At 59.0% G+C, this 19,089-nt stretch overlaps 1 protein-coding gene across 1 annotated transcript in view; it reads left to right on the forward strand.

The window, feature by feature from the left end:
- Positions 1–19,089, forward strand: part of LOC144989155 (uncharacterized) — a 209,883-nt gene that overhangs the window by 119,395 nt on the left and 71,399 nt on the right. The gene's annotated exons all lie outside the window — the stretch shown is intronic.

Below are 19,089 nucleotides of genomic sequence, written 5' to 3' on the forward strand. Positions count from 1 at the left end.
GCCCGCAGGGTTTGTCCTTCTGCGACGAGGTGCAAATTCAGGGTCGAGCTCCTTTCCAACCTGCCTCTTGAGTGTCGGGTAGAGGGGAGGCTCGCGGTCGAGACGGACGCATCCGAGGGCCCGCTCGCGTCCGCTTCCTCGGTAACGATCGCGGACTCCATCCCTCTGGTCGCGGCGGGAGATCTCGCCCTCGGCCCACTCGGGCGTCCAGTCGAAGCGCTTTCTTTCTCTCCTTCTCTTCTCAGTTTCTTGCCTTCTCCTTTGCTGCAGGTTGCGCAGGGGAGAAGGCGTAGTGTATCTGCGTTGGCCCCCGCCGATCCTTCTTTGTTCGGGCCTGGCCTTCCTCTGCATCTTTTCGTTCTCGTATCCAGCCGAAATCACCCTCATTGCACCGCGGGCTTCGTTAGAACAGAGAGCCGAGTTCCACCCAGATGCCGAGGGGCGAATCTCTAGTGTTCCTGTACGAACGAACGCTGGGGTGTGAGCTCAGTCCTCTGTGAGCAAACTTGGCAGCACTTATATAGCCCCTCCTCGACAGTCTCGAAATCTCTGCAACAGAAGAAACTCTCACCTTCCTCACTTTCATGCCAAAACAAAACTCATCACTATCAGTGAGTCTGACCTTCCCCCAGAGTGCAAGAACTCCGCTCGCAGCAAGACGTCTCTGGGTTGGACGAGATCCGTCAGAGTCAGGCCGATGTTTACAGCGTCTGACCGATGTGAACAGCGTCCGTCCGACAGCCACTCGCCTCCTCCGACCAGGCTTAAAAACGGCCGAGTGCAGTTCATAGAATACGACCGATGCTCGCAGTCACTGTCCTCCCTCCTCGACCTTCCCGCGAAGCTCAAAAAGTCAGACCGGCATCTCGCACGCCAAGCATCCACGGTGGCATCAATCCGCTGTTAATCGGAGCAGCCCAGACATTCGAAACACAAAAAGTTCTGGGCTCAGAAAAGAAAACTGGTAGGCTCAGGGGAAGGTAGATAATGTTTGGGAGCAATAGGAAAACAGGAGAGGCAGGGAGTAAGACATGAAGGTGGAGACTTGGGAGGAGCAGTGCTCAGGGGAAGGTGGAGAATGTTTGGGACCAATAGGAAAAAAGGAGAGGCAGGGAGTAAAAGATGAAGGTGGAGACTTGGGAGGAGCAGTGGAAGCCCATGCTCTATGAAGGTGGGGGGAGAAAAGAGAGCAGAGTGGTGTTGGTGACCATAAAATTACTTCTGATCAGCGCAACTGCTTGTGCACGCAGATGTTTTTTTTTGTTTTGTTTTTTTTGTTTTGTCAATTCACGCTTGCAGAAGCCAAGCTTACAAACCTCTCTCTTTCCCACTCCGGAGATCGGCAGGAATAAAGCACAGGGTGCACTGCCGTGAACGTGTGAACACATTTTTTGGTTTTTTTTTTTGACAAAGAAAATGTGTAGTGTATTTTCCCAGAGATGAAGCGCAAGCTGTGTTCGGTGGCAAAACACTTCAAAGCAACGAGAGCATTTTTGAACGAGCTCCTTTATTTCGCACTCAAACGCACAGTGTCCATCTCAGAGCGCACCGAGCTTTTCAAACAGTTTCACGACAAGATACATCTGCTTATATCCAAAGGATGGTGCACATGCAACACAGACAAAATGAAATACACATGAAAACCCACTACGCAAACTACATTTCTCTTTCCCACTCCGGAGATCGGCAGGAATAAAGCACAGGGTGCACTGCCGTGAACGTGTGAACACATTTTTTGTTTTTTTTTTTTGACAAAGAAAATGTGTAGTGTATTTTCCCAGAGATGAAGCGCAAGCTGTGTTCGGTGGCAAAACACTTCAAAGCAACGAGAGCATTTTTGAACGAGCTCCTTTATTTCGCACTCAAACGCACAGTGTCCATCTCAGAGAGCACCGAGCTTTTCAAACAGTTTCACGACAAGATACATCTGCTTATATCCAAAGGATGGTGCACATGCAACACAGACAAAATGAAATACACATGAAAACCCACTACGCAAACTACATTTCTCTTTCCCACTCCGGAGATCGGCAGGAATAAAGCACAGGGTGCACTGCCGTGAACGTGTGAACACATTTTTTTGGGTTTTTTTTTTTTTGACAAAGAAAATGTGTAGTGTATTTTCCCAGAGATGAAGCGCAAGCTGTGTTCGGTGGCAAAACACTTCAAAGCAACGAGAGCATTTTTGAACGAGCTCCTTTATTTCGCACTCAAACGCACAGTGTCCATCTCAGAGAGCACCGAGCTTTTCAAACAGTTTCACGACAAGATAGATCTGCTTCTATCCAAAGGATGGTGCACATGCAACACAGACAAAATGAAAAAAAAAATACACATTCGATCCAACTACGCAAACTACAGCATCTTAGTCCTCCTCAGCTTTGCGGATCTGGGGATCGCAGGCCCTGCTCCGCCTCCCCCTCCGCAGTACACCAAGTAGATGATCCCAGCAGAAAGCGCTCCGCACCAGGTCGTGAGAAGGCCCATCGAAATCCACAAAGCCGAGCTGCTGGCGAACCCCGATAGCCAGCCTCCCAAAGAGACTCTCCCTGCCACGATCTCGTTGTACTTTGCGTCAAAATCAGTCAGGTCTCTGGTGATGTTGTTCAGGTTTTGACGCACGGACAACAGGTTCGACGTCGTGTTCACGGCTCGCAGCAGCTCCATTTCAGGAGTCCCGGGCAGACTGTCTTTCAGCAGGTCCGCGAACGACACCGGCCCGTCCGATATGTGCGGCCTGGAGAAAGGCTTCAGCGGGGGGGATTCGATCTCGACCGTGACCGACCCCTCCATCCAAGTTACCTTCTTGTCGCGGTAGCAGATGTTTCTGTGGCACTCTCCGCACACGGTCTTGCATTCCGAGGGGTCCTCGACGCACCTCCTGTACCTTTCGTGAAGCTCGGGCCTCCTGCAGTACTTTCCGTGGCACTCGGAGGGCTCGTAGAACCGTCCGTCTATGAGCCAGACATCGTAGTCTGGCCAACAGGGAACGCCATCGGTGCTGATTTTGGGCATTGGTATGATCCCTCGGACCACGGCGCGCTCCACGGCGTTCGGCAACGAGTGCACGATGAACAGCTTTCGATTTCTGTACAGGGCCGCGCCCACGGTCGGGAACTCGGACAGACCCGGGTGATCGCGCATCACGGTCATGCCACTGGGGCAGCTCCCCGAGCGCTTGGAGGCGATTTGCCTCAGACAGTTTTCCACCCCCCTGGCCATGAACTTGGTGTGCATGGCAGCCTGCGTCATCTGATGGGTCACGCTTTGCATCTGAGCGTACCACATCTGGTAGCTGGCCATCACGGAGAACTTGACGTTGGTGTCTCGCAGGGCTGCCTCGGTGTTGCGCTTCATCGCGTCCCTGAGGAGTCTAAAGTTCTTGTTGGCGATCTCGGTGTTGCGCTTCATCTTCCTCTCCTGTTCGTCTATCCTCCCGTCTATCAGCGCCACGTTGGCGTCGAGCCGGTTGCTCACCTCCACCAGTTGCCCAGCGACATTCGTGAACGCGTTCTTCACGGAGTCCATCTGGACCTCCAAGCGATCCACTCTCTGAGACACGTGCAATGCCAGACCCAGGGCAGCGCCTCCGAGCAACGAGCCCAGGAACCTCTTGTGCCTCGTGCGGCGTCGCTCGGGCCCGTCGAGTGCCGGGAAGGGTGCATTGTCGGGCAGGGCGTACGCAGAGGCCTTGCGCTCCTGCGCGGCCAACTCCTCCAGACCCTCTCTCATCAGGTCTCCGGCCCTGCGGGCATCGTCTGTGATCTCGTGCGCTGAATCGCACAGCTTGCCGTAGTCTCTCCGGCAGCCGTCATCACCTCCGCAGACCGAGATCAGGCAGGGCTTGAGGGCGCTCACGTCGTAGTTCACGCAGCTCACGTTCAGGTTGATGTAGTCCAGGCCCGGGGTGAAGTTGGACACGAAGTGAATGGCTTCCGCCGGTTTCACGATCACCCCGCGATCGTGCTCCACCACCGGCCTGTCCAACGCGTAGCTGTCGTCCACGGAGACTAGATTCAGGCCCTGGCTGCTCTCTCCCGTGTTGTGCGCGGTGCACACCCTGCTCACGGGCGGAGCGTACTCGACGAACCTTTTCGCGTCCAGGATCCCCACAGTGTAGTGATTGGGATCGGTCGTGGGCACCATGGTGTTGATGTTTATCGCTACCTGCGGAGGCCTGCCCGACGACTCGACCCGCTTGTCCGGTTCCCCGGGGGTGCACGACTCCATGGCGTACAAGTTCCCCACGTAGATCCTGTCGTAGCTGGTCGAGTACATCTCCCTGTGGGGCTCCTTGAACACCCCGAGCGCTCCGTGGACGGCCACGAGGCCGGGGCACACCAGAGTGTGGCTCAGACCCACGTTGTACCGAGGATCCAGGGAGCTCTTGGAACCCGACGCCGGATCTTTGTACGCGCTCTCCGGGACGGTGATCACGATGTCGCCCAGCTCGTCGAGCTCGGGCAGTCTTTCGTTCGTAGAGGGCAGCGGCGGCGGCGTGCGGAGCTCGGCGGACCTCGCGAACCTGGAGGGCTTCGCGGCTCCGGCCTTCGCGGTGGATATGCCCGCCGCCATCTGCTGCCTCTTCCAGTCCCTCAGCCTGTGCACGGCCGAGGCGATTCCCAGTATCGCGGGCATGTCGGAACGCACGCCACGCTTGAAGTCAGAGTCCACGGGGGCAATCATGAACTGGTTCACGCCGAAGGCCACGGCCACGAGTTCGGGAAACCGCTTCAGGGTCTCGAAAGACGTCGAAGACACGGTCACGTTCACCATCACTCCCCTGGCCCAGACCGTGGTGCTGGAGCCCGAGCAGCACTTGGTGTTGAGGTCTTCTTCGCACCTGAGCGCTGTGTTGGTCTCCAGGTCCGCTAAAGGCAGACCGCCCTCCACCTCCCACCTGCCCGCGCCCTCAGGAGCGCTGAGCTTTAGTCCTCCGGTGAGGGATAAGGTGAAGACGATCTTGTTTGCTCGGACTCCTGTCCTGAGCAGAGTCATGAGGTAGGGGACGACGGCGTAGCGCTCGTCGTCGCCGCCGTCAGTCCTCTGTCCGCTCGGGCTCACCCACGCGTTCTGGCAGTGCCTGGGATCCTTCGCGTCCGCGCGGCCCCGCGGCGTCACGAACGCTTCGAACTCGGCCAGGTCCAAGAAGTCAGTGCTCGCCAGCAGCCCGCGAGAAGGAGGCAGTCCGAGGAACAACTTGCGGACGCCTCGTCTGTGCAGGGCGGACGCGGCAAGCTTCGCAACTCTGCCGAACTGACGCCTTTCCCAGTTCGACTTGGAGCAGTTCGTCAGCCCCCACCGGCTGGCGTCCAAGAGCAAAGCCGTGGACGAGACCGAGGTGCTGACCCTCGCCAGGGTTTCGGCCACGGACTCCAGGACCGCGGGGAACTCTTTTCGGTCCGGGGACACGGGGACCACGCACTCGTCAAACGGGACCTTTGCCACGACGTGGCCGGCTTGCGCCACCGTGGCGAACAGGGCCGCGTCTAGAGCTACGGCTAAGTAGCCTCCGGCCGAGGAGTACAGAGCGCGCTCCACCGAGATGACAGTTGCGTCACACATGGAGGGTGCGACAAAGTCTCTGATATCCTCGGGCGTCGGCGAGTAATCCGGGCCGCGGGCGGCCAAGTCGTCGACGCTGGAGATCTCACACATGGCCAACGGAGCGGAGGCCAGGCCGTCCCAGTTGGTCAGACCTGGCCTCGCGTGCTCCGAGCTGCTCACGCAGAACGTGTTGCCGTTGGATTCGAAACAGTTGTCTCCCAGCTGCTGGTGGCAGGCGCCCATCGCCTCTGCGTCCCCCAGGCCGACGTACACCAGCACGCAGGCGTAGGCCGAGTTGCGGATGGCCAGGACGTCGTCCGAGTCAGGCCACCGCCTGCTGGCCTCGGGCGCGCGCAGCGTTCTCTTCATGAGCTTGTAGGCCGCGCACTGAGCTCCCGGGTCGCATTCGGCCGACGAGTTCGCCCCGAAGTAATAGTCTCTGTTGCGAGGGCTGGCGTGCAGCATCGCCGATATCCTGTTCAGCGGCGCGTGCGGGACCACCCGCTCGGAGCACCCGAACCCCCCCGGGACCGGGACGCACGAGGACCTGTCGAGCTTCTTCACGTAGGCTCCCAGCATCACGCCTTCCGTCTGGTACCTGGTCAAGTCGGGAGAGCGTCCGCGCGTGTCTCTCCACAGGGCGCCGATACTTCCCGGGCAATAATGCGTGCACTGGTCCCGTTCACCCTCCTGAGAGCCGATCCTGCGCAAGGCGAAGCCTCCCTGGCTGGTGCCCATGCACCAGCCGGTGTGAGCACCACATTTCGTCACGGAGATCCACGCGTAAGGAGCATACCCGTAAGGTTCGTAGTCCGCGGGCGCTTGGGTTCGGGCTCGGCAAAGAAGCCACACGGCAAGCGTGGCGACGAGCGCGAGCATGTCACCACCCTTCCGAGGCGGTCGATCGTTGACCGGCTCGAGAAGGTGCGCGCTAATACTCGACGCCTCCCCCCCACCCCCCCCCCCCCCCCCCCCCCGGGAGGAGTCTGGAAGCCCGGCCTCGCTCTTCACAGGAGAGGGTGAGCGGGGTCGCCGTTACCCTTGTCCGCATCTGTCTGCTTGCGCTTCATGAGCGACTGGCACGTGGCGGCCAAGCCTATGAACTGCTTCACCGCGTCGTTGTGAACCTTGGCCACGGCCTGGTCAGGGACCAGGAAAAGTCTACCCATGTGGGTGCGCACGCGGTTCATGACGCGAACGGACGCCTGGCTCGCCAGGGAGTACGAGCCCGAAATCAGGTCCAGGGTCATGCTGCGCAGCACCCCGGCGACGTTCTCGTCGTCTCTCGCGCAGTGGGCCAAGTGAAGGTTGATCTGCTTCCTTGTGAAAGCGTGATGGCACGACTTCAAGTACGGAGCCACCTCCTGCGGTTCGAGCACTCCGATGGAGTCGAGGGTGTTTTTGTCCAACCTCTCGCACAGGAGGCACTTGGAGCGCTCCTTTTCGTAACAGAGACTCCTGATCGAGGGGTGCTCCCCTCCGCTTATGTTCATGTGAAGCATGGGATACTGTTTTCTGAGAAACTGATCCGCTTCGCTGACGCTGCGCAACTCGCCCTCCGTCAAGTCAGAGGCCCCTGCCTCGGGAAACATCTGAAAGATGGCCTCGGAGGCCATGCTCGACAAGTAGCCCGGCGAGTCATGGGACGCTTCGTTCTCGGCGCTCGACGACGACGACGGCGGGCCGTCCGGGTACCGCCCGCGTCTGCCAGCGGCCTCGCGGCCTCGATTACTAACCGCGGAGGCCCTCCGTCCCCCGAGCGGCACCCTGGTCCTTTCCCCCTCGCCTTCCGCTCCGTGACGCGTCGACCGGCATGGACGGCCCGAGGCTTCACCGCGTGAAGACGGGCGGGGCCCGAGCTCAGAGTCCATCGTTCGCGAGCCGTGAGGAGCCCGGTGCTCCATCCAGAGGAGTCTGGGGGGTGATGGAGAGCGACAGGTCGACCGTGCGTGGGGCGCTCTTTTCTTCCACGAACCCGTGGTTCTGGGGTATCCCGGCGCACAGGCGATGCGTGTTCCGCACAAGCTCGGAGCGCTCGATAGCCGTGATAGACCGCGCGAGGTGTAAATGGTGCAAACCGTCCCGCGGGGAGGTGCCGCGTTTCGACCAGGACGAGTTCGAGCGGATCAGGACGAGGTCTTACTTGCGCGGGACGTTCGGCTTGTCGCCAGCCGAAGCCGGTCGTCTTTCGGAGCTGCTGGCGGAGCTTGCACTTTCGGCCGAGGGGAAGGGCGCCTGTCCGTTCGCGGGCACCCCGCCTTACTGCACCGTCGAGAACGTGGTTCACATCTCGGGGCCGGCGCTGGAGAGACTCATGGAGTTCGACGACGAGTTCGTCTGGGGAGACAATCTTATCTTCCACGCGGGAGCCCGTCCACGCTCGTGCCACACTTAGCCACTCGAAGCGTGAGCCCGCCTATATACGGCGGCGGGTTACGTCTCTCGATGAGATGGGCGCCTCGCGATCGGGGAGAGGAGAGATGCCGAGCGGGGACTGCCGAGGATCCCCCTACGTCCCCCGGACGGGACCACTGTTCTGCCTTAAGGGCCAGAGCGTGTACGTGAAGATGACCGAGGCGGACGAGAAGAGGGCCTTGCTGAGCGAGAGCGACATGACGCTGGTGGGCTACGCCGATAGCGGCGAGTGCGAGGGCGAGGAGCTGCGCTCTGACCCGTCCGTCTTCGTGCCGATCTTCTGCAGAGAGTGCTACGGGACAGAGACACGGGATTACGAGGAGGCTCTGCGGGACATTCTCGCTCGCGGGACAAACTCGTTCATCGTGGGCGTCTGCAGCGTGTATGGCGCGGCCCCCGACGAGATTTACCCCGAATCGAGGGCCGAGTTCTCGGTGGAGAACGCGTTGTCATTCTCGGGGGCCTGCCACCCGCAGCCCGGCAAGGCCGTGTTCCTGCACGACGCGGAAAGAGACATCGGCTGCGTAAAGTGCTACTGGCACGTTCACAGCAGGTCAGCGGACAAGACCTTCCTGTTTTGCTGCGTGGCCTGCGACGGCACAGAGTACACCGCCAGGTTGCTCTCGGAGCTGAGGAAAAACGAGACGCTGAGTACGGCCTTCAGCTTGGGAACAGTGGGAGACAACTCCGTCGGGCCCGTCGTCGAGGAGTGCAGCCTGGTCTCGGTGCCCATGCGACCAGCCTGCTTCTGCGTGGCGCTCACGGACAAGGACCTCGTGTCTCGGACCATGACGAGGATGGGCTTTTGCTCGGTGAAGGACAAAGCCCTCGAAGCCGGGCTGCGCCCGGACGAGGGGGGCAGCCCGCGGGAGCCGGAGGGGACCGGACACCCCGGACTCCGGGAGGGCGAGAGCTCGGAAGATGGGATCGAGGCCGTGAGGCGGCTCGCGATCAAGCAGGCGGACGAGTTGCGAGCGCTCGAGGACGTCCTGAAAGCGATCAAGGTACAGAACGGGGTTCTCGCGCAAAGGTTGAAATGGCCCCAGGACCCCGACACTCTGTTCACGATGCGAGGGGCGAAGGACTTCACGGAGCGCACCGGGGTGAGCAACAGACTGTGTGCGGGCGAGGAAGCCCGTACTAACGCCGCGACACCGGACCGAGGGGGTCGGGGGTCCGAAAAGGACATGGAGGCCCGCGAGGATCAATCGCAACAAGCTTTGTCGAGGTACGAACTGGAAGAAGTCAGGCGACTACTCTCCGCTTCGAGACGAGCCGGGGAGGAAGTGGGCCAGCGCCTGCCGCAATACGGAGTCCGTGGGGGAGATGCTCTGGCGGCACTGGGGGGGTCGACCCGGCGAGCCCCGCACTACAGCTACTGCGAGGACGACGACTACGACTGCAACGAAGTCGCGTCAGGTCGTCCCCGGACGCGATCTCAGAGTGGGAAGACAAAGCCCTCACCGGTCGACCGCCTGACGGAGCAACAGAGGAGAGAGGTAGCGCTGGAGTACAACAGACAAGAGTCCGAGAGAGAGGAGGCCTCGCGGAAAAAGAGGGAGACCATGATCGAAATGATCAAAGCGAGCATGGGCGACTTGATCAAGAGCGGCATCAAGGATGCGATGCACCAAGAGCGCGGGTTCCAGGCGACCGCTGAAGAGGTCGGGGCACCCCAGTCAGCTTTGCCCAGCGCCGAGTTGGAGACCCTAGCGAGAGACACTCCGTACAACAGGCAGCCTAGGAACTTGGACGGGCGGCGGCCTTTGCCCGAGAGCCTGTCCGTGGACGTCCCAGCGCTGCTGAAAGAACTGGAAGAGCTGCGACAGCGATCGTTCGCGAGGAGCTCCGGAAAGAGCGGGGACAGCGAAGGATCGCTGCCCATGGACACGGACGACGACGCTCCCACCGGCGGAGGCGCGGAGGCCACTAGCTCCTTGCGCAGCAACGGCACAGACACGACGGCGGCGAAAAACAAGCAGCAGGCGGGCTACACTCTGAGGCCGTCCGGAGAGGTGCCCGGCATTTCTGACTCTCACGGAACGCTGCAAGAGTTCATTTCTGCGGTCTCGGTGCACAGATGATTCCGCTTACCGGGGCCGGGACCCTGCATAACATGTTTTTGTACACATTTTCAGAATGTCTGTAGGCTTGTATGACTTGCTTTTTTATTTTACTTTTTTTTTTTCCTACAAGAAATAAAGCAGAAAAACTCTTTGAACGCTCCACACACTGTTGTTCTCTTTCCACTTCCCGCTCGAATAAGATTAAAAAATGAACACACGTTTGCGTATAACAGCACTTGCAATCGCAATGCCTTTCCTGGGCTTCGGTCTCAGGATCTGTACGCTTTCCACTAACGACCAGCTCACGGTTCGAACGTTTTGCCAAAGTGCATCATGGCGAACTCGATCTGCGTTACCCTCAACCTGCCCTCTGTGACGGTGGCTCAGGTTCAGCAACTGCAACATTCGCGTTGCGAAGAGGCTGACGACGACGACGCGGTACACACGGGCGCCTCGTCCTGTTGGAAGAGAAGCTGCGATAACATGGCCATGGGCGCTGTCGATTTCAGTTACGTCGCATCGCAGATGATTCCTTCCACGGTAAAGCAGGCGCCTCAAGTGGGAGACCTTTGCGTGCAGCTGGCTCCCCTCGCAGCTCGCACGGAAGAGTATGCGTCGATAGTGGATCTGTACAACACGTACTGTGCAAAGGGTAGCGCACAGATGGCCGTGAGGTGCATGCGGAGCTTCGCGAGGAGCCAAAGCGAGCTGTGCATCCCCGCGATACCGATACACATCTTCGTGTCAGAATGGAACAGGTCCCTGAAACGGTTCCACGACATGGTCAGGTGCAACAGGGAATGGACGAACGCGCGCACAGGCGCTGCTCCCGCACAGGCTGTGAGAACCTCGCTGCTGAACAACGTGATCACGCTGACTCTGGGGGACGTGCCTGCTCGAAGCGAGCACCTCTGGTACCTGCTACACTGCGTGATTTCCAAACCGTCGTTGGTCAAAGAGGCGCTGCAGCTCGTGGGCTGCGTGTCCTCGTGCTCGGGCACGCTCTATCGCACGGGCGACGTGACCAACTCGACCGTTCCGTGCAAGAACGGCTCGAGCGCATCCAGGCTGTACCTGATCGCCAAGTCGGCGGCCGGCGCGAACGACACTCGGCTGGGCGAGAACGCGGGTGCCTCTCTGGGTCTGATTTGGGCGTCGAGCGAAGACGAGCTCTTCGATCACTTTCGCAACGCGAGATGCTGCCACTACGTCCACCTGGGGACAGAGTCCGGGAACGCGTTCAGGTGCAACGGGTACTGCGCGTGGCGCACCCACGACCGGGAGGTTTTCGAACGGATGAGCGAGCTCGGTGCAGAAGTTGCGTCGATGCCCTGCGTGCAGGATTCGCACCTGGCCGGAAACACGGCCGACGCGGTGAGAGCAGCGTGCCAGCTGTGAGGCGAAGGCTGACGGCCTCCGGTCCCTCGAGCTTGGGGTTTCAGACGGCGCATCTGACCGACTAACGATCGTAACGCTGCGGACGATGGTGGGGGGGGGGGGACTCGAGAACAGCAGCTGGAGAATGCTGCCGAGGACTTTCGTGCCCGATTGTGACCTGATCGCGTCGGCCGCACTGAACAGAGGAGCGGTCTTGACCTCCGGCGTCCACCCGCTATATCTATCCCCCGTGGTGTGCTGGCTCAATCGCACGCGTGAGCGATTGCGTCGGGCCAAGCGCTCTGCAGTCTGCGCGCTGAAAGGAGCGTCAAACGCGGCGAGCATGCTAGCCATCTTATCCCACTCCGTGAAGCTCTGGGATTACCCGACCTTGGACGCGACCGCGGCAGGTTGGTCCCTGACGGTCTGCGGGGCTCTGATCGCAGGCCTCGCCGTGGCCGCCAACAGTTCCAGAGCATTGGTCTCTCGAGCGGACCCCAAAGTCATCGCTCAACCGCTGCGGGTCATTCCCCTCTGGGTCAAATGCCTTCTGTCCGCACTTTTGTTCTCTGCCTACACGTACACCTGGATGTACTGCGCGGACCCGTCTCGTTCTGGCTGCTGGGAAGAGGGCCGTGGAGCCTGGCCGCCGCTCTGGTCTTGCACGGTCGGCTTGTTCCTGTGGATTAATGCGGTCGGTTTGCTGGGACTGCTCAGGCAGACCCGTTTGTGCTAAGCGAGAATGGGATTGTGCGCAATCGGGGCGAGGTTTGGGCTTTCTTTTTTCATCTTTTGTTCACTGATCATCCGCAACCCTCTGGAACGGGGTTTCCAGTGGATCGTAGGATACGAGACCCTACTTGCGGTGGCGGCCGTAACATCGGTAGCGTCCTGTGTGTGCACGAAGTTCGCCTGCCTGATCGAAACGCACAGACGCATGCAACACCTGGCCCTCTCAAACACGAGCAAAGGGGAAACTGTGGCAGTGTACAGGGAGAAGAAGCTGTCGACGGTCTCCCCTCAGGACGACGACGCGGCTCGCTACGGGAAGCGAGCCTTCGGGCAGCTCCAGGACACACCCTTCCACCCTCGCGACAGATACGACGCGCCAAACTCTTTCTGGTGCGCGCTGACGACTGTCGCGCTCGCCTACAACACGGCTCACATCGCGCTGACCGACGCCTCGGATCCCGAGCCCCTCGCCTGTGGCGCTCCGGCACTGGCGCTTTACTGGTGCGTGACCAGAAGCGCGCAGCTGGCGCTCTCTTGACAGCGTTGGCGCCGCTCGCACTCTGACCGTGATGGTATTTACAAACGGGACGAGGGAGAAGAGGATGATGCACCCGAGGACTCCAGTGCGCTCAGAGAGCTGTCTGGAGGTGCTCCTGGAGGTCTTTCTATCCGCATTGGTGATCGCCAACATCGTGCTGTGGTTGCAGAGGTTGTTCTTCCAGATACACCAAAGACTGGAATAAGGGAGAGGATGGGTACCGCGGGGAGTTCGGGAAGCGCCTGGTGGACGAAACTCGCCTCTCCGAAAGACGACGGGGCTCTGCGGAAGCGCCTCGGGTTCTCGAGCCCCGAGGCTGACCCGGCATCCCTCCGATGGTGGTCCGATCTCGCTCGCGGAGGAGCATCGGAGCAGCAGCGGGACCTCGGCCACCAAAGCGTAGAGGACGGGGTCGACCTGGGTTCGAAGCAGAAGCTCCAGCCCCAGATCTCCTCGAATCTGTCAGCAAGGAAATCTACCAGCAAAACAATGAGCACGGACGACTTTTGGAGATTGAAGGTGGCAAAAGTCCAGGGTGGCCAAACCCTTCACCGCAGTTATGACAGAAAACAGCGAAAGAAGGAAAAGAGTCAGCCAGAGTTGGAGAAACTGTTGTGACCGCGTTTGACAAATGCAACATGTTTGCGAGCTCACACGAGCGTGTGCAGGTGATTGTAATGAAACGAGAATAAACCAATCATTCGCTGAAACCAAAGTCTTTTTGTTGTCTTTTATTCGCATTGGTACACAGTACAATGTCACACAAGAGAGAGCATTCTTTTATTTGTTTTTTTTAAAAAAAAAAAAAAGAAAACACCACCACCAAAGAGACCACCACTCCCAAGGCCACCCTTCACCACACACACCCACACCCCTACACACCATCCACCTCCCGGCAAAGCCGACCCACTCGGAGTTTAAACTAAAAAGACAGAGGGAAACGGAGAAGTTCGACACCGTTGCGACCCGCAGACCGATCAACAAGCAAACGGGCATGCTCCGCAAATATTCGCAGAGAAGTCTTCTGGCCATCTGGGCTCCTCGATCGGCTCCGCCGTCGCCAGCCGTTCGAGAAAGCGAAATGATCGATCGGGCTGCGCTTTCTTCTCGGACGCAGCCGAGCCAGTCTCCAGAATGCTCGCCCTCGTTGCTGCAAGGTGTCGTCCTTCTCCCCTTCTGCAAAAAAGTGGAAGCGGGAATTCAGAAAACTACTACTGAGACAGACCTCGAGCAGGGATCCGATCTGGACATGACCCCAGAGCTGGACCTATCTCAGCACAATCTTCCGAGCACTTACAAAAATACGAGCGAGAGCCACAAAGTGCAGGGGGGTTATCTCCCTCACCTCCAGGAAAAGGCTGAGAAGAAGATAAAGAAAACCACCCGCGAGAGCCAAAACTCGCAGACCTCTTCTACCGAGCCGTGCGGCCTTCGGAGCCGAGAACCGGACGAAGTGGAAGCTCTTATCTCGGGGCCTCTCGTAAAAGCGGTGAAGATAGTCGTGTTCCATCTCCTCACCACCTGTTTGAGCAAGGTCCGTAAAGAAGAGTGCTACGGCTGTCAGGTCGACCACCCCAGTCAGATGCAGCACCCCTGTCTGTTCGTAATCGAAGAGGGCTTTGTTTACTCCAACTTTCCTGCTCTGGTTAAGAAACTGCTGACTCCTGGATATCTTCCAGCCGTCAAAACGTTCCTGTCCATGCGCAACATCGTAGAGAAGGACGAGAGGATCCGAGCAGTGACCGACGCTCTGCTTTACGAACTGAGACACAGCGCTTTGAACTCACACGGTGATCTCGTGTCGACTGTGTACGAAGGACTGACAGAGGCCGAGGAGATTGATTTCGAACAGCTGGAAGTTGTGTCTAAGGTTTGGGAAGGTGATCTTTCCGCCTGTCCCAATTGTTTAATTTGAAGAAGAGATGCGAAAAACACTGTGATGGCTTTCACAGTAAAAGTTTGTGTGTAACCTGTGGGGGGAAAAAAAAAAAAAAACATCTCTCACAAGATGAAATGTGAAAACAAAGAAATAAAATTCTGTCTTGAAAGAAGTGTGTGCTTCATCGTTCATCAAGTCAGACAAACCATTAGCCGTCAGACCTATATCTGGAGCCAGACAATTCTGCGAACCGGCTGCAAGAATTACATCTGAAGCCAGTCCTCGCAACTAAAAAAAAAAAAACATTCCTCGTACTAGCAAGGCCAGAAGCCTTCGCTTGAAAAGGACAGGGTTCAGACTGCGTTCAGAGTTTCATTACCCGGTCCAACCAGGCCGCACGGTGGAATACGGTCAAGACGAATGTGGTGTGATTATCTATGCCAACGTTTAAAACAGTCACGTACCAGAATGCCTATGTTTAAAACAGTCACGTACCAGAATAGGATCGTTGTGGAACGAGAATAAATCAGTGACTCAAACCAAGGTGTGTTGTCTTTTATTCACATCAGCACAATTTCATACACGAGAGAACATCTGTTCCACAAGCAATTTCAACAAGCAAACTGCATGATTGTGCACAAGCAAAGCTGTCTTTCTGGGTCCGAGGTAACAGTCGTCCTCCCCTCTTCGTGCGGGACTCCTTCCGTCTCTGCTGCTACAACAGCCACCTATGCATGTCGAGTTGAGCCACAAACCTATCCCCAGTCCGGATCGAGCTGGCGATGTGCCCTTTCCGAGCTCGTAACACCTGTCCTCCCGCGAAACCCTGCACACTTTCCACGACGGTCATCGCGTGGCCGATCACAGTCTTGAGGAATCGCTTCGCCTCTTGGTCCTGCACTAGCCGAGCTGCCAGGTTCGAGTCGAATCTGTCGTTCACCAAAGACGCGGCCGCGTTTCGTGTGACAATGTCCACTCGATGGTAGTCTGCTCCGTTGGCCAGGAGGGTCATTATGGCCAGCACGCTCTGGGGGTGGTAAGGGGAGACCAGCTGGAACACGTCGAAGTCACCGTCATGCTTGAGCGCCTGCACGACCTCCTCCACGGGATCTCCTCCGCAATCGCAATTTACGCGTCTGGTCGCGAGCAGACCGCCCCAGATGCCCTTGTTCACGTTGAGATCGTAGCCCGGGTCCCCCTCGACTCCGAGCTGCGCCGCCACGTCTTTTCTGTCCGGGAGCTGAACAGAGAACCTGTCGCCCTGTTTCAACGTTTCGTGGCCCGTGTTGATCAGCTCCACTTCGTACAAGTGGGGAGCGTTCAGGAACGGTCTGTCCACGATGGAGCTGCTCGCGCAGCACACGGCCACCTCCTTGAGGCGGCCAACGGATTCGAGGCTGAGGCCGTGTAGAGTGGGAACGTAGCGGTTGCTGTCTTTGACAAAGTGGAACAGGCCCGGAGGGAGGTAGTTTTTCGAGGAGTCGTACTTGTAAGCTCCGTAGGGGACAGACTGGCTGCGAGGCTTGCTCTCGCTCAAGCCGTGTGTGTAAGCGCGGATCGGCTCGTGTATCCTGGTCGACGACATCTGCGTTTGCGGCTGAAAACGAAAAAAAAAAAAAAAAAAAACAAGCAACGACAACAACTAGTCCGCGATCGGACGACAGAGAAACTCGAGCGCTCGCAAAGGCTCTCTGCAGGTGGGCGCGTGCGGGGCGTTGGGCGCTTTCAGGACGATCAGAGCCGCGGCGAGCACCTCCAGTAGCACAGGACCCTCTTCTACGTGAACTCTGAGCAGCCTGACCGTAAGCATGTTGAGATTCTCCTCCAAGAGCTCCCCGAATGTCCGCGAGAACCACGGGCACCACTTGGTCACGATGTAAGATCTCAAATCACACCGGGACTCCGCTCGAGGGGGCTCCGGCTTCTCCACCGAGCCGTCCTCTCCTCTCGTTCGGGGGTTCGTCGCGCGAGCCGCGACCCGGCTCGGCCCTCGAGCGGCGGACTTTGGCGAAGCGAGGAGTATCAGCTCTTCCAGCGTGAGTTCGTGCCACATGGTTCGAGCGAAAGGTTGGTCGCGACGACCGTAAAGAAGAGGAGATTTCTGGCTAGGCCGAGGGCTCAGGCCGAGTAGTTCATCTCCACGCGTTTGCGGTAGGCCACTAGCCTCTCGTCGTAGAAACCCACCCGACCGACAGACTCTGCGAAGTTGCAGTTTGTCATCTGCAGCTTTTCTCTCCGAGTGACTCTGCTGAGCGCCACGTACACCGATGGTTTTATAGGGGACATGGAAAAGTTTCGCGGCGGGTGGTACAGCACCTCTCCGCTTATCGTACAGCCCTGACAGTCGTAGGTGTTCATGGCCAGCATGCAGGCCAACGGGTGCGTGGTCACCGTCCAGTTTTCGCAGTGCCACTTGGAAGGTCCCACTTTGTAAAGACGACCGGTCCTGTCTCCTCTCACGTAGAACTCGTAAGCCTGGGTCTCTTTCCGGAACGCCATCCCGCTGATCAGGCCTTCCACTTCGAGCGGCGAAACCGGGTCCCCGGCGAGGTTGGCCGCCGGCGAAAGGGTTTTACGAGGCACCGGTCCGTCCTCTACGGGCTGTATGCCGTTGTGGTCCATGTGCCAAAGCATCCTGACCTTGCAACCGACCCAGAGCTCGGGGTTCCTGAGGTAGTCCCTTTCGCGTGGGCGCTGGCCGCCCTTGAAAAACACCCTGGGCATCGCAAAGAGTTTGGGTAAAGCCTGAGTCGCCTGCTGAAGGACGTTGTACCACTGGGCGGGTCCCTTGCTCGATGATCCGTGCTTGGTCACGCTCAGGAACACCTCCGCCTTTCGTGTTGCCCTGGCGGCGTAAGCCTTTGTGTAGGCAGCGAGCTGTTGGTCCTGGTGGAAGATGCGAGTCTTGTGAGGCTCGTGCTCGGGGTCCATCGCCTGTCTCTCGCTGACGAGCAGCTGACTCCTGAAAATGGTCCGGGACTGCTGCGTCACCGTGTTGAACTGGAGGTAGGAGAGTGTCTCGGCGTAGCCCGGGTCGTCGAACTGCCGCCTGTTGACAAAGAGCGGGGTGGAGCAGCACAGCAGCGTTTCCATGCGACCGGTCTCCCAGAGGAGCGGGCCCGAACCGGCTGGCTGCAACTGGGACACGCTGCCCGCCAGGATTATCAGAGGACCCGCGTCCGGACCGTAGAACAGGGCGAGTATTCTGAGCATCCTCTCCAGAAGCCTGGCCGTCATGAGCCCGTACTCGTCCACGACCAGCACGTTCGTGCCCAAGAACGGAGGCGCGTCCGCCAAGGCGCTGCGGCCTCTCAGCCGAGCGAAGATCCTGCTGCAGGCGGAGCAGCTCTCTGGCCTCGGCAGCTCGCAGGAGTGTTTGTCGACGGCCCGGTCGACCTTCGACCGGCGGAACGCCCGGAAGGCGAGGATCGCACCCAGGTAGCATCTCCTGTAGCGCTCGACAAAGGCGTCCGCTTCGAGCGAATCGTCCAGCAGATCCTTTTTGAGACCCATCATCTTGTGAAACGTTTGCACCTTGTCCAGATGACCGGACTCCATCAGCGTTCCTGCCGCCTTGTTGGTCATGGCGCTCACTGCGACGCTGATCCTGAGGGCTTTCAGCTTTTTCTCCAGCAGACCGATCGCGTACGATTTCCCGCAGCCCGCGTCTCCGCTCAGCAAAGCCACTTTCAGGCGATCGCCTCGAAACATGTGCAACTTCACCATGCGTCGAACCCACTCCTCCTGGCAGTATCCCGAAAGAGAGAGCAAAGCCCGAGCCGCGGGGTCCTCGTCGGCGACGCGCGGTTCCTCTCTGGCGCGCTTGCGGGCACCGGGCGCGCCAAATCCCTCGGCCGGAGAGACGTCGACCCCCGGCTCGTCCATCTGTCTGTGCGGGGGCTGCGCAGTGTGACCGTCAGAGAAACGGCTCGATCTGCACCCGCTTCGCGAGGAGCGAGCTTCGCTCTGGGCGGTGCGGAGCGGCAACCCGAAGCTGCTCGGCTCGATCAAACCTCGAGGTCCTCGAGCCTCCGTTCCCGCCACTTAGTTCTCCTGGGTCTCTCTGTCTGCGTTTGATGAAGGCAGACAGAGAACGGTCAATGTTCAAGGAGTCTCGAGCGCCGAGGGATCCGTCCTCCTCCCGTTGCTTTGGAGAAAAGCTCGCGAAACGGGGGCTTTCTATGCCTTCCAGGACGGACCTGAGTACGCCGTTCCTCGCGCGGTTCGAACCCCTGTGGCGATCGCTGTGTTCCTCAGGCAGCCCCGCGTCGACCGGGACCGTGACGGCGCCCAGAGACTCGCGAGCCTGCGCGGCTCTGCCGCGAACACAGAGAAAAGACTCGGATGCCCTGGCGACCGTTTCTCTGAACAGCGTCACGCTCGAGGAGTACAGGATCTGGCTCAGTTTCACGGCCACGGCGGTGACGCCGCCCTTCCCCGTGCTGTTGAGCACGGTCAACAGCCCGGCCAGCAGCTCGACGAAGGGAGCCTGCGCCCCGTACTCGAACAGGAGCCAGGCGAAGTCTTCCGTGTCC

This window comes from Oryzias latipes, chromosome 2 (genome assembly GCF_053564925.1).
Source record: "Oryzias latipes strain Hd-rR chromosome 2, Olatipes_Hd-rR_3.1".
NCBI classification, from domain to species: domain Eukaryota; kingdom Metazoa; phylum Chordata; class Actinopteri; order Beloniformes; family Adrianichthyidae; genus Oryzias; species Oryzias latipes.